Below are 13,745 nucleotides of genomic sequence, written 5' to 3'. Positions count from 1 at the left end.
AACATAGTGATTTTCCTTTATATGTCTATTAATAAATTATTCGACTTTATACTAGATTACCATCTTTATTTTGGCCTACCCAAAGGTATCTTTCCTGTAAGCCTGATGACTACACACACTACATGCACATTACCAATGGAAATGATGTATGCCACTTATCCTATGACGTATCGACTTTATTCTGTGTTCATTTAGTGGTGAATTTCCGTTGAATTCGTGTTTACCTTCCATCGGGGCTATTATCACGTTAACATGCTGTCTGCTCCATATGAATGTTCCGTCTACTTTACTGACAAGGAACGGACATGGCCCTGACATTCGAATCAAACGTAGTCCATTCGATAAGCATAACAAAGATATGTTCATGTACAAAAAAATTAGGTGCCATGGACAACGGAGTAAGTCCCTGGGTTCCCATGCAGCAAAGCCATGCACTCTAGCCAGTACACTGAGGAGGCGAAGATTAAGAGAGTTGCGTTTCAACATGTAATAACAGCTAATTCTTCTTACTTCCTGCACTTATACATTAAAAAGTCATTAACTGCAGTATTTTTTTCGGATAATCTCTGGAGCGTTACTGATCATATTAGTAGAATATAAACACTCTCTCCAAATGCTATCGCAATCTTTCAAGAGATTAGGGCGACGAACTGAATACAATCGGAGACTTCTTTCCACCCAGGCCTCCGCCTTTTACGTTATGAATTACTTTCGACATACTTCGATGCACTTTTGCAGATACAATAGGTTTCACTTTTCAAATTTCAGCAAATGCCTCTCACTCCTGCAAAGCCGGATGTTAAAGTCTTGATAAAAACTGTGAAATTATCAACAAAAAGAAATTATTGTAAAAAAACAATCAATTTCGTGACTAACAAATTTCTTCCACCTCCTCTTTTATTAGATGCAATCATTCTTTTCTTGCGGAAGATAAAGTGTTACAGAAACATTTCTTGATGTATGCTATTATTTGGGTGTGTTCGAAGGCGACTATCCCCTTCCCCGACACACACAAACACAATGCATCAGGATTAATTGGAATGATTTACATCGCCGCATCATTCAGCTGCGTCCTCACTTTAATTTAGTCCCTTCTTAATTATCTGGAAATTCTCGTCGTGAGAAACAACATCCTGTTTACCACGGAGCACGTGCGATAAACGTTCACGACAATGAAACCTTATGAACTGCAGCACTAACAATATATCAGGCTCTGCTTCGTACTATCATGGCCTCCGTTAATAAACTAAAACAGGCTATAGTACTACCTAGTGCTTTTATAAATAATTCAGGATGTCCGTAATTTAACTGGATAAAGTATTGTAATCAAATCATTACTTGAAATAATATTAAAAACTCCTTACTGTGTTTCATTATGCAACTCAAAACATTTTTCGTCAAGTAGACTTTGTGATGGACAAATACCGTTTATGTGGGTTTTCTCGGGGTTCTCCTGTTTCCTTCCACTTTCTTCATACCCTCATTTAATTTATTTCTCATCATTATTGTTTCCTTTAGCTTACACGGTATAGTCGTGGAACGTTAACTGAAAGATTCAATTTCATTTTCATTTCAAAACATTTTGTCGACATGTGTCGTAAAAATATGAACATTGTATAAGGGCCACAACAAATAATACTTACAAAATGTACGTGCAGAGAAGACCGGAGAAAATCAGACATGTGTCGTAACACCGAGGGACCACTTTTCTTTCTGTTGTGTATAGGCAAAATGGAATCTCGAGGAGAAGAAGAAGAAAGCTACGTGCGTTCTTTGTCTTATGAAACCAAGTCTCCAACGCAATAGTGAATTTAACACGGTGCCGGGGGCCTAGCCTCAGAGTTTTTTGAGTGACAAAAATAATTTAAGCTATTATTATTTTTCTGAAAGTTTACTATAAACTCATTATATACCTATCACAGTCAGAGTACTGCCTGCCCCTCCCCACAGTTTGTATCTTCTAGATTCGCCTCTGCCGAAATGTTTTGAAGTACATACAGAGTGGCCCAAAAGTAGGTCATGATATTTTATATAATTTACTTACTGTTATCCATACAGGTATTGATTTAGTTTCTTCCTTATTTGTTCTTAATCTATTTTCCCTTATACCTTAAGCTCGGAACAAATAAAAGCAAATTCATTCATTATCTTAATCAATTAAAATGTCATACTTGGTTGATGCTGGTCTGTATACCTACTTTTGGGCCACTGTGTAGTAAAAATGTAACATTTGAGTTGTTTTTTTTTTTTTTTTTTTTGGTATCATTTCGCGTAATATTTTAATTACAGTTGTTATGCTAGTGAACAATTTATGGACTAACTGTGTATCTCACTGACTCTACTAGAATATTATCGTAGAATTTTAATTAAATTACATCAAAAAAATGAAAATTAAGAAATGCTGCCATATTCGAATTAGTGCTGGGCACAAAAACCGGTTCTTCGGTTTTCGGTTTTTCACCGGCTCCGGTTTCGGTTTTCTTCAAAACCGGTTCCACTTTTTTTCAAAAGTTCTTCTATTTCTGACCAAAATAGTGTTTCGTTGTTCTCTGGAAACCGATTCCGCTTCCACAGAAATAATTTTTTGTTTTTTCCAAAGGTTTTGCCCGAAACTGATTTCGGTGAAAACCGTTTGGAGAAAACCGAAATGTCGGTTTTTCGGATTTCGGTTTTTATAGAAACCGGTTTTGCCCATCCCTAATTCGAATATTCTAACAATTTATAAAACAACTTTGTCTATATCTAACACATCTTCAGTTAAAATCAAACACCATTATTTAACTGCCATAATTAGCAGATCAAATGCCGCGAATTCAGAAGCTTCTATCTCTTATAGTCCTCAGGTAACGTCTTTGTTTGGATATAGCCACTATCTGTCTTAATGCCCTTCAGTCCTTTTGTTACATCTCTCAGCATATATATCTTCATCAAACAATGTTCCAACCATTTTTTATACTTCTTTTTAATTATACCCAACGTTGTTTTTTCCTTCCTTACTACTCCTAGCACTGTCGAATTTGTTTTTCTTTCGATCAAACTGATTTTCTCCAGTCTCCTCTACACCTACATTTTGTAAGTCTTATTTGCTGTAGCCCTTATTCAATGTCCATGTTTCTGCCCAGAGATGCCGTGGGTCAATGAAAACTTGACCCATGACCTACTAATCCAACTCCCACTGTGATCCACGACCCAACACCTACCAAAACCCATCGTCAAGAACTCTGACCCATGATCCATGCCCTCCTCTCCACTGACTAAAGAGTTTACACTTGCAATAAAACAAGGCTGTGAAATTATCACTGATCGGAGTTTGAATTTCTACGGTCAATCGCTCAAGCACCGCTCTGTTACAAATACCGGTGGATCTAACCATTACGGTGTAAAATGGTAAAGTGTTTGTCATGGGCCATATTGTGTTGAATTTCAATTTAATTATCATAAATAATTATTTCCTCGTTGGATTACAGATACTTTTCAGTGGAAAATAGAAGAAATTTGAAAGCCTCAAATCAAGGTAAAGTAAGCCAATATCAAGGGAAAAAAACTGTAAAATTTAATTGTGTCTTGAAAGCAAAGTATTAAGTCCTATTGCTATTATTACAATTACAAATATCAACATCCACAGGTGCTTGAAGTTATTTTTTCACTTAGATGTACTCATCTCTGGTAAGTAAATAGAAACAAATGAAAAAAGGAACAAATATGGAGGATTTGAAAGTAAACCGTAGACAAATCCACCGATGTTCAGAAGATGCTGTCTACAATGCACTGAGAAGAGTGGATTGGTTCGTCAGAGTCGGTCACAGTGGATGATGGGTGTAGTACGTCACACTGTTGATCCACTCTGTTTCTGTCCTGTAGAGTTCAATACTAAAAACAAAACATTTCAGTCTTTTCACAATAAAATACACTTTTGCTTGATCCTTTCACCCATCCTTGTTTTTAATTCACAGTCGCACTTTATTAATACTAGCTAGGTATTGAAAACTAGTTACATGTTCTAATACCTTCTCTCCATAAACTGCCCCGTTTCAGTTTTTATTGCTTTCATCAGATGGCTACAAAAATACTAGAAACTCGTATTTATCCCAACTAGTAAATTACATTTTAAAATGTGCTTTAAATTATTTCTTTTAAAAAAATATATGAACTAGCACGAACACTCTCGGTTATGCAGCAGCTAACCATTTATCAGCCACTATAATTCAAACCACGCGTGGGGGAGACAGGTTTTGTTAACTGCATCGTTTATCTGTCAAAAGACGCCCAACAGACAACGTTCATTTTCAATGGAACAATATTCGCTGTTGCTGTTGAAAAAAAAAAAAAATACGTGTGCATTGAACACAATTGTCATTATATAGGAAGGACCAGAGAGTGTTGTTAATCCACAATTGCACGAGGCAAAATGCCAAGCGCTCTCAACCCTATACAAACCGGAAACAATGAAACGTGGTTTCCGCCATTACAAAGAGGCGATGACTTAACTTCAAAAAAGGAAGATGCATCGCATTCGGTAGACGTTAAGTACAGTGACCTAATGCTGTTTACCTTTCACCTCGACTACAAGAAATGCAGTTGACAAATCAGGCCTTTACGTTGGCTTAGCCCTAAAATGTTTGAATTCTGGTTGTAATATATGGTATTGCGGTGTAAAAACAATCGTGAGTTATTATATTAGTATTTCACAGGTACAAATCTTATCCGAAACTTCAATCAATTTCTCATTACTTGGTGCCCTTTCTAAATCTCAACTTGACAGTACTTCTAAATTTTGGTTAATCTGGAGTTTATCGTCCCGTTCAGCACCGATGCTGCATGAGATGTAACCCTACTACTCAACATGGGATTATAACCATATGAACCTCCACCGGGGACTGAAGCCGGGTCTCCCACGTTGAAGGCGCGTATAGCCACAAAGGATACGTGTAACTCACCAATGTTACACTTCGTAGAGACTTCTTAAGCTCTCATCCACAGAGCAAACCATAAAAGGACGAGTGAGACTAAGGTCAGGCCTCTCATTTTTTACTTAAGGATCAAACAGCATGCTTCTGTTGATTTAATTTTTCTCGACAAAATATTCACCTACCAGTTTCTCATAGGAAAAGACAGATGATTTGAAATTTAACGTTTGTCTTCGGCACCGGGATTACACGACACTGGGAATAGAGTTTAACGTGGATTCGAACCACATTGAGGTACAACGAGGCTACATATGACATGGAATCCGAATCATTGCAGTGCGTTCGATGCTGTCTCACCAGCAATCCAAACCAGGACCACTAAAAGTACAAGCGCTAACCATTATACCAGTGATATGAACACAAAGAATTGTCCGGGTTTTCCACTCCGAAGGAGCGAATATGATACCTAATCATACAACCACAAACAGCTTTCACATAGCGTAATGTATGAGTATACAAGAGATGATTGACAAAATAGCTGACACTGGAAAAGTACATGGAATGGAAATCAACATTGAAAAATCAGGAGTTACGAGAACATCCCGTGGAATCACCATGGTCAAAGCAGAACAAACAGAACTTAAATAAGGTCGATTACTTCAAATATCTGGGATGTGTTTTGACTAGGGATGGGCAAAACCGGTTTTTTATAAAAATCGGAAACCGGTTCCCAAAAAAAAACAAAATCCGAAAAACCGACATTTCGGTTTTATAAAAAAAACGGTTCGGTTTTTCACCGAAACCGGTTTCGATTTTCTCCAAAACCGGTTCGGTTTTCACCGAAACTGGTTTCGGTGAAAACTTTTGGAAAACACATCAATCTATTTCTGTGGAAACGAAATCGGTTTCCGGAGAACAACGAAACACTATTCTGGTCTGAAATAGAACCAATTTTCAAAAAAACTGAACCGGTTTCGGTTTTCCTGAAAATTGGTTTTTGTGCCACCACTAGTTTTGACGAGACGCTTACTGCACCAAAGAGATCAGGTCAAGAACTGCCACAGCCAAAGAATCAATCAACAAGAAAAGTCTTAATACGTATTGGACTAAGGATGAAGTTGGTCAAGTGCTTTATATGGAGTATTGAACTGTATGGTTCAAAAACTTGGACACTACGGAAGTTAGAGAAGAAATATTAGTTTCGAAATGTGGTGTTGGAGGAAAATCGAGAAGATAAAATGGACAGAGAGAGCAAGAAATGTTTTAAAACGGATAGGAGAGAAGAGGACGCTTCTAGCCACCATTCTTCGTAGAAAGGCCAATTGGACTGGACATATCTTGCGAAGAAATGATCTTCTTCATACCTGTATAGAAGGAAATATGGAAGGAAAGCGAGGAAGGAAGAGCAGAACTGATCGATGATTAAAAAAAAAAAAAAATATTTGGAGTTAAAAGAGGGAGCTGAAGATTAAGAAACATGAAGAAACCTTTTCAGGCCCAAATCTAAAATTAAGAAAAAAAAAAAAAACCTCATTAGTCCCAGGATCTGAGAACAGACAGAATACTTAATAATAATAATAATAATAATAATAATAATAATAATAATAATAATAATAATAATAATAATAATAAACTAGCTGAGCCTGCGCTGTCTACTCAGCACATCATTCTGTTATGACCATGAATCTCCTTCCTACTGTGCATGTCTCCTTATTCACACAAGTAAAAAATAGGAGACTTACAAAGGAAGTGAATTGCTATGTATAGATGTTGGAATGAGTTTGTAGCAAATTTTTAAAAGTAACACAATATCAAGTGAAAGTATTTTTTTTTCTAATAAATCCATATCCGTCCGAGTACGCCTCATTGTGTCTCTTGAGGCCTTTGAAGTTGCCAGCATATAATACGTTTTTTGCCATTCAGATTTAAGCAAAGCGCCTGCAATGTTCGTCAACCCCTCATACGTATCTTCTCTACTGGTTGCCTAACATTGTTTCGGGCTTTAAAAATGTTAATCTTATGGGCTCAAAACGGCCCCTAAAATGTTGAATAGAACAATAACGACAGGATTTTTGAAAGTTTGAATGAGAACTGGACAATCTACACAAAATTTGGAATCGATCAGTGAAAACGGCATGTTTCTACCACTTCTGTTTTTCGAGATCTCATTGTCGAAAGGATATGAACCTAGCATTTTAATATATAGACTAGCTGAACCTGCGCTCTCTACACAGCGTATCATTCACATACGAGCATGAATCTCCTAGCCATTCCACACAACATCTGTACATGTCCCTTTACAGACAAAAGTTACAGACGTCGTGATAAAAATCGGCAAAGGATACTATAAAGGGCAGATTTTTTCGATTATTTTTTCAATATCTCGCACCGTTTGCAAGATTTGAGCCTACTTCCGGTTGAAGTTTCTAATTCATGTATGATCAGTGTTTTCTTTCTTCTTGTATGCAGTATGTAATTAGCAAATGTAATAGGCAAATACATTACATACACAATTAATTATAATGTCGGTTATATATGGTGTTCATTGGGCAAAAGACTCCAAAAATAAAGGTTCATCTTAAACTGGAGAAATTGATATCCTTCCTTTTTTGTTATCATTTGCCTATGAATCAAACGCCTCAGACATATACAATCCCTATATACAACCATGTTGTGTTGGAATGTATAATGCATAGGATATGATGCTTTAGTTTTTTTTTAAATTTCAACATTTCTAGTGTACCCGTAAAAATGTAATAAAGAAATAATGGCCATGTTTTTTTTTAAAAAAAAATATTCAATTAGAACTGGACAATCTATGCAAAATTTGCAATCGATCAGTGAAAACGTAATCTTTCTAGAGTCTGTAGTTTTCGAGATCTCATTGTCGAAAGGATTGACCACAAACATATAAACGTCCACAGCATAAAGTTTAAAAGATATCGGAAGATGGAAGCACAATTCATGTGCATTGATTTTAGAGAAGGCTTATTAAAATACAAAGGCTTTGAACAATAATTTTATATCATAAACTTTTTGAAAAAAGATATAGTTAACTAATTTATTTAAAGTACACATAGTTTAAAATGTCTCTTAAACGTGAAATCTCACATAACCGTAAATGAAAGATTTGAAAGCCAAAGTTATAGGTTGGAGCTTAGGTGCTTTTAACTGCTGTTGTAGCATTTTAATAGATAGATAATAATAGTAATAATAATGAATTATCCAACAAATACTGATTCTGTCAAGGGAGACGGACTTCACTCTGAAATAGGTTGCTGTAAGTGAAACACAATAGGTAAAGACTGACTTCTAAGAACTCAATAACTGTTTACGTAAGTACATTACAAAGACATTACGACGGTGAAGTTAAGTGAAATTTCGCGGCCGGTGTAGCACCCGTCACAGCTGGAGACGAGAAAGAACTACTTTGTGAAATAACTTCTGCTTGCAGAAGTAATTATTATTTCCTCAGCAGATATGAAAGCCAGGTTGCTGGCGCTAATGAGTTTCCCTGGCTTAATGCTTTCTGGAAATGCGTTTTTGGTGACGGTTCTTGCATTATGATATTGAATCATGAATGCTTTATGGTAGGTTACCACTGCAGTTACCGCAATTAATTATACAAGCGAAAGCGGAGACCGGGATCCTCTAAAGAGTAATTACAGGAAAGGTTAAGATGCATCGATCCAATCAACGCTTGCCACAGACATTATTTACTTCGCTGAAGGGACCAGCTACTACAAACGAAGAACTAACCAAGCAGACGGTAAAGTACAGATCCGTTTGATACATTTCACACTGTGCCTTATCCACGAAATCGCACCTAATTACAACTTGTTCTTCCACCTGTCACTGAAGTCTCTTCGAAACTATCTATTATTCTATGACTCTACAATGGATTTGTCGCAATTTTTTTGTTTTCCGAAGTTCTCTAAACTTACGGTCTGTACTTGTAAATACTGTATTTGCATTTTCTGAATATTTACACAAAGATAGATTTTAATAAATTTGCTTAACGCATCAAAGTGGGTTCATTAAGCCAGCACAACAGATGTACGATGGCCAGTTTCCCTTCTCTGCGATTGAAAAGTATACAGTAGAAACTGAAAATCAAGAAGCTAAAGTGGGGGTATTATTATTATTATTATTATTATTATTATTATTATATTTAGATTGAGGATGGAAATACTTCTTCCACGTTTCTCGCTGTTCAGTTTTCTCTTTGAACTCCCAATATTTTCTTCTGTTTCTCGAATCATTTATCAGTTGTGTTCTTTTTCTTCCTATTCCATGCTTTCCTTCCATCTTTCCTTCTATGGCGGTATGAAAAAGACAATTTCTTCGCAAGATGTGTTTAATCCAACTGGCCTTTCTACGAAGGATGCTGGCTAAAAACGTCCTCTTCTCTCCTATCCGTTTTAAAACAACTTCGTTTGTTCCTCTCTCCGTTCATTTTATCTTGTTAATCTTTCTTCAATACCACGTTTCGAAGCTCTCTCAATATTTCTTCTCTAATTTCTGTAATGTCCAAGCCCCCGACCCATACAGAAGTCAAGGTATAGATTGAAAATTAGGATTGGGGATATAATGTAAACAAGAACCAAGTAATTATGGCTTAATTACACATATATTGTATCACTTCCATAGCGTTCGAAGCACACGCGCCACTTTTCAACACCAAGGTAAAGTATAAAGAAAGAAAAAGAAAATAAGTCTACGGCCTAAGGTATGTTATGATAGAAACTAGAACCATCATCATCTGTTTAGTATGATGCAGTTATAATTCTATTAATTACAAGTAATGTGTGCGTCACTGTTAGGACCATATGTTTAGTCACTATTAGAACTATTTGTTTCAGTCACTGTTAAGAGTGTTTCAGTCATTATTAGGACTAAATGTTTAAGTCATTTTTAGGACTATATGTTTCAGTCACTTAAGATTACATGTTCCAGTCACTGTTAGGATTAGATGTTTCAGTCACTATTAAGACAATATGTTCCAGTCAACGTTAGGACTAGGATTATTTGTTTCAGTCATTGTTAGGACTATTTGTTTCAGTCACTGTTAGGATTGCATATTTAAATCACGTTTAGGACCATGTTTCAGTTAATGTTAAGACTACATGTTTCAGTCACTGTTAGGATTACATGTTTCAGTCCTATTAGGACTGTTTGGTTTAGATACTGTTAGGACTACAGTGGGGTCCCGCTAATCCGAACTAATTGGAACAAAACTCTCTTCGTATTACGTGATTGTTCGAATTAACCGGAATAAGAGTAAAATCGCGGTTTGAAGCGGGTGAACGGATCTACTATGGTGTAATACACAGCGTATAGTATTTTAAAACACATTTTCTGACTACAATATATGTGCTGTACCGAAAAAATGTTTAAAATGTTGAAGAAGCTTGATGCTTTCATTCTATTTCAAACTTAGTGTAATTGTCGTAATGTGGCTTAAGGCCTAAATGTGGGCATTAAAGAAAAAAGAAACTGTATTTAACGAAAGTTCAGTTTGTTTTCTACGAAAACATGTCCCATTTTCATCCTTTTAGTTATTAATTTCCTAAAGCTGTATATTTTCGCCAAAGATTTCTCTCGGACTTATTCGGATTACCCAGATGTTCGGATTAAACGTGTTCGGTTTACCGGTACTCCACTGTATTCGTTTTAGTCACTGTTTGGTCTATATGTTTCAGTCATTGTTAGGACTATATGTTTCAGTCATTGTTAGCACTATATGTTTCAGTCACTGTTACGATTACGTGTTTCAGTCACTGTTACGACTACATGTTTCAGTTCGCTGTTAGGACTGAAACATATAGTCCTTAAAAAATATAAATAAATCGAAAAAATGAACTGCTAAAAAAATTTCTTACCAATAGCAATTCATTTTTTTTATTTTGCTGGAAGAAATTATTTATTTACGTACTGCATTCGTAGCAAAATACAGGGTGTCCGAGAAGTCTTTCCCTGATTACAGAAATTGATAACTCAGGCTAGAAATAAGATAGAAATATGAAACTGGTGTTGAATTGTTTACAAACTATAAAAGTTTTGGTCACATCAGTACACTTCCACATGAGCACCCTTGGTAGCACGTAGAACATCTAGGCGATATTCAATTTCCATCCACACATTAGCCAACATCATTGGAGGGATCGATGCAACGACTGTGGTTATTCGTTGCTGCAGGGTTTCAAGATCTGGTACACGTGTTCGGTAGACCTAACACAGACAAAAACTTTTCTAGTTTGTAAACAATTCAACACCAGTTTCATATTTCTATCTTATTTCTAGCCTGAGTTATCAATTTCTGTAATTAGGGAAGGACTTCTCGGACACCCTGTACAATCAACTAGCTGAGTGTATCTACTGTTTGTACCGGGTACATGGTGACCCTCAGAAGGACTAGCAAAACGATTGTTGGTTACTATTAAAAGTACACAACGTATTAGCTGAAAACCACACGTTGAAATATTGAATTCTCTTTGTTCATTACTTTACCCGAAAGCAGCTTTTATTCTTGTTTCATTAAGACCCTGGTATGAAGCGTGGCGCTTTACAGATACGAGACGTGGACAATGAGAAAAGCTGAAATATCCAAATTAGAAACATTTTGATATGTGGTGTTAGCGGAGAATGCTGCGCATATCAAAGAAGAAACAGCATGCTTGGCCATCTTATCTGTCACTCCGATTGGATCGCCGTGCTGAAGGAAAACCAGAAGGAAAGGCAGAAGGAAAACCAGGAGGAGGAAGACTAAGGATAGAATATCTAGATGCAGTTACGAAGGAGAGACCTTATTAAAGTATAAAACAGCTCTCCTAAGGGAGAGAAAATTCTAAAGTTTTCATGTTGCCCACCAACCTATGGTTAAGGTGAACAAGAAGTCGTCTCTACCTAGAAAGACGCAATTTTCGATCTGTGTTTATTGGGTCAATTTTGGTACCTTCATGAGAACTTTCGTTTTCAAATAATTGAAAGGAATTTATGTCCATTCCACGTACTCGCTCTTGTAACACACGGAAGCAGAACATCTGTAAACACAAGAGCTTTTATCCTTGGTAAGTGGAGAAAAACATCTCACCGATACAAACACGTTACATATGTCTAACTGTTGAATGGAAAGATGCTATCACATCATACTTTCGTATTTCACCAACAGAATTTATTCTCAGAATAAAATTACTGCAACATCTTCAGTTGAATAACATTAGGAATTACACAACGCACTGCTATTACAAGCAGAGGGTCGCTGTCCCGCCAATCTGTTTCTTAATTAAATGGAATGCTATAAAACCATCCACTTTGGCTGTGGCAATAAAAACAACCATCCTTCTCTTCTCCCTCTGTTTTGACCATCCCAGCTGCACACAAGGGTGGAAGAAGCAATAGCAATTTATCTAACACTTATTTGACGAACGGATGCAGCAACTCTCGCGATGAAAGAAACCGTAACGAGACACCAGAAAATTTCCACATAAATAAACACCTATTGGAAGGGAAACTTCACATAAAAGATCGAACATTTTTACAACCTCATCGCTAAAAATTCAATTTCTGTAATAAAAATTCATAAAATATATATTATTTGTTATACATATGCCCCTATATTATACTTTTTATGACTTGACTTTACTATATGAGCTGCAGGAGAAAGCATAAGTTAATGTACGTGAGTGCTCACGTTATTTTTTTCTCACTGACACATTAAGGGTCTTCACTACAGCGAAATTAAACTACCGCTAATTTTATAGAATTTTTCTCTAATATCTTCAAAACAAATAAAACATTGGAAAAGCGGAACGTGGTGAACTAGACAATACGATTTTGCATGAGATACCGTTATCACAACTCATCTATCTGCTTTCGATTTGCAACTGTAGACAGATTTAGCATTTTTTGCGGGTTCTGTAAATAGTGGCATACCAAAAGCAGATAGGTAAATTGTGGTAAAGGTATCACATGCAAAATCGTATTGTCTAGTTCACTACGTTTCTGCTTTTTGAATATTTTTATTTGCTTTGAAGATATTAGAAAAAGACTCTAAAATTAGCGGTAGTTTAATTTCGCTTGCAAACAAGTTGTGTACAATAGAAGAGCAGGATGATAACTGGAAGTGAATTGAATAATGAAATATAGTGCGTAGAGGAAATAGGAAACCAAAAGAGCACTCAAATACATGTTCTATGTATAACCTCAGCACGCGGGGACACACTTTCTTTTTCTTTTCTTTTTTTTTTTTTTTCTGGAAGGGCTCTAAAGTTTCTTCTGGGGGGTCAAAAAGTCTATGTAGTATCAAACCTGTGTTATTCTAATCCGAAAAGACTGTATATATATATATACCGTCAGTGGTAGAGCGTTCACCTCTGGCGCATGGGGTCCCGGGTTCAAACCCTGCTCCCGCTAAGTGAACTTTGTGGTAGACAAACACAGTGTGCGTGGGTTTCCTCAGGGTTCTCCCGTTTCCTACCACTTTCTTTATTCCACCATTTCATTCATTTCTCATAATCACCGTCTCCTTTAGCCTAGCCGGCATAACCATGGGACGTAAAACTCAAAAATTTCATTTTTCCGTATAACGCGAGAGACGACAATGGCAAAATTTCATCGATGGGGGGATGAGTTGACGACTGGGGCACACCCTCGCGTTCTATTGGTTGCTGAAATTATTAGATTTAGATCAAGCTTCACGACTCAGTGCGATCACATTATTACGTTACGATTAAGTAATAATCTTAGTTTATTTCCATTAGCAACCAATGTCTACAATATTCAGCGTTTTATTGAATTTCATGGACTGCCATTAACGATTTATTGTTGAAGCTACTG

The 13,745-nt window shown here is 36.4% G+C and overlaps 1 protein-coding gene across 8 annotated transcripts in view; it reads right to left on the bottom strand.

Moving 5' to 3' along the window:
- Positions 1 to 13,745, bottom strand: part of LOC145681280 (serine/threonine-protein kinase DCLK1-like) — a 360,318-nt gene that overhangs the window by 155,853 nt on the left and 190,720 nt on the right. The gene's annotated exons all lie outside the window — the stretch shown is intronic.

The sequence above is a fragment of the Thermobia domestica genome, chromosome 3 (genome assembly GCF_964235325.1).
Source record: "Thermobia domestica chromosome 3, izTheDome1.hap1.1, whole genome shotgun sequence".
NCBI classification, from domain to species: domain Eukaryota; kingdom Metazoa; phylum Arthropoda; class Insecta; order Zygentoma; family Lepismatidae; genus Thermobia; species Thermobia domestica.
The sequence above is the reverse complement of the archived record's forward strand: the minus strand, read 5'-3'. Positions and strand labels throughout refer to the sequence as shown.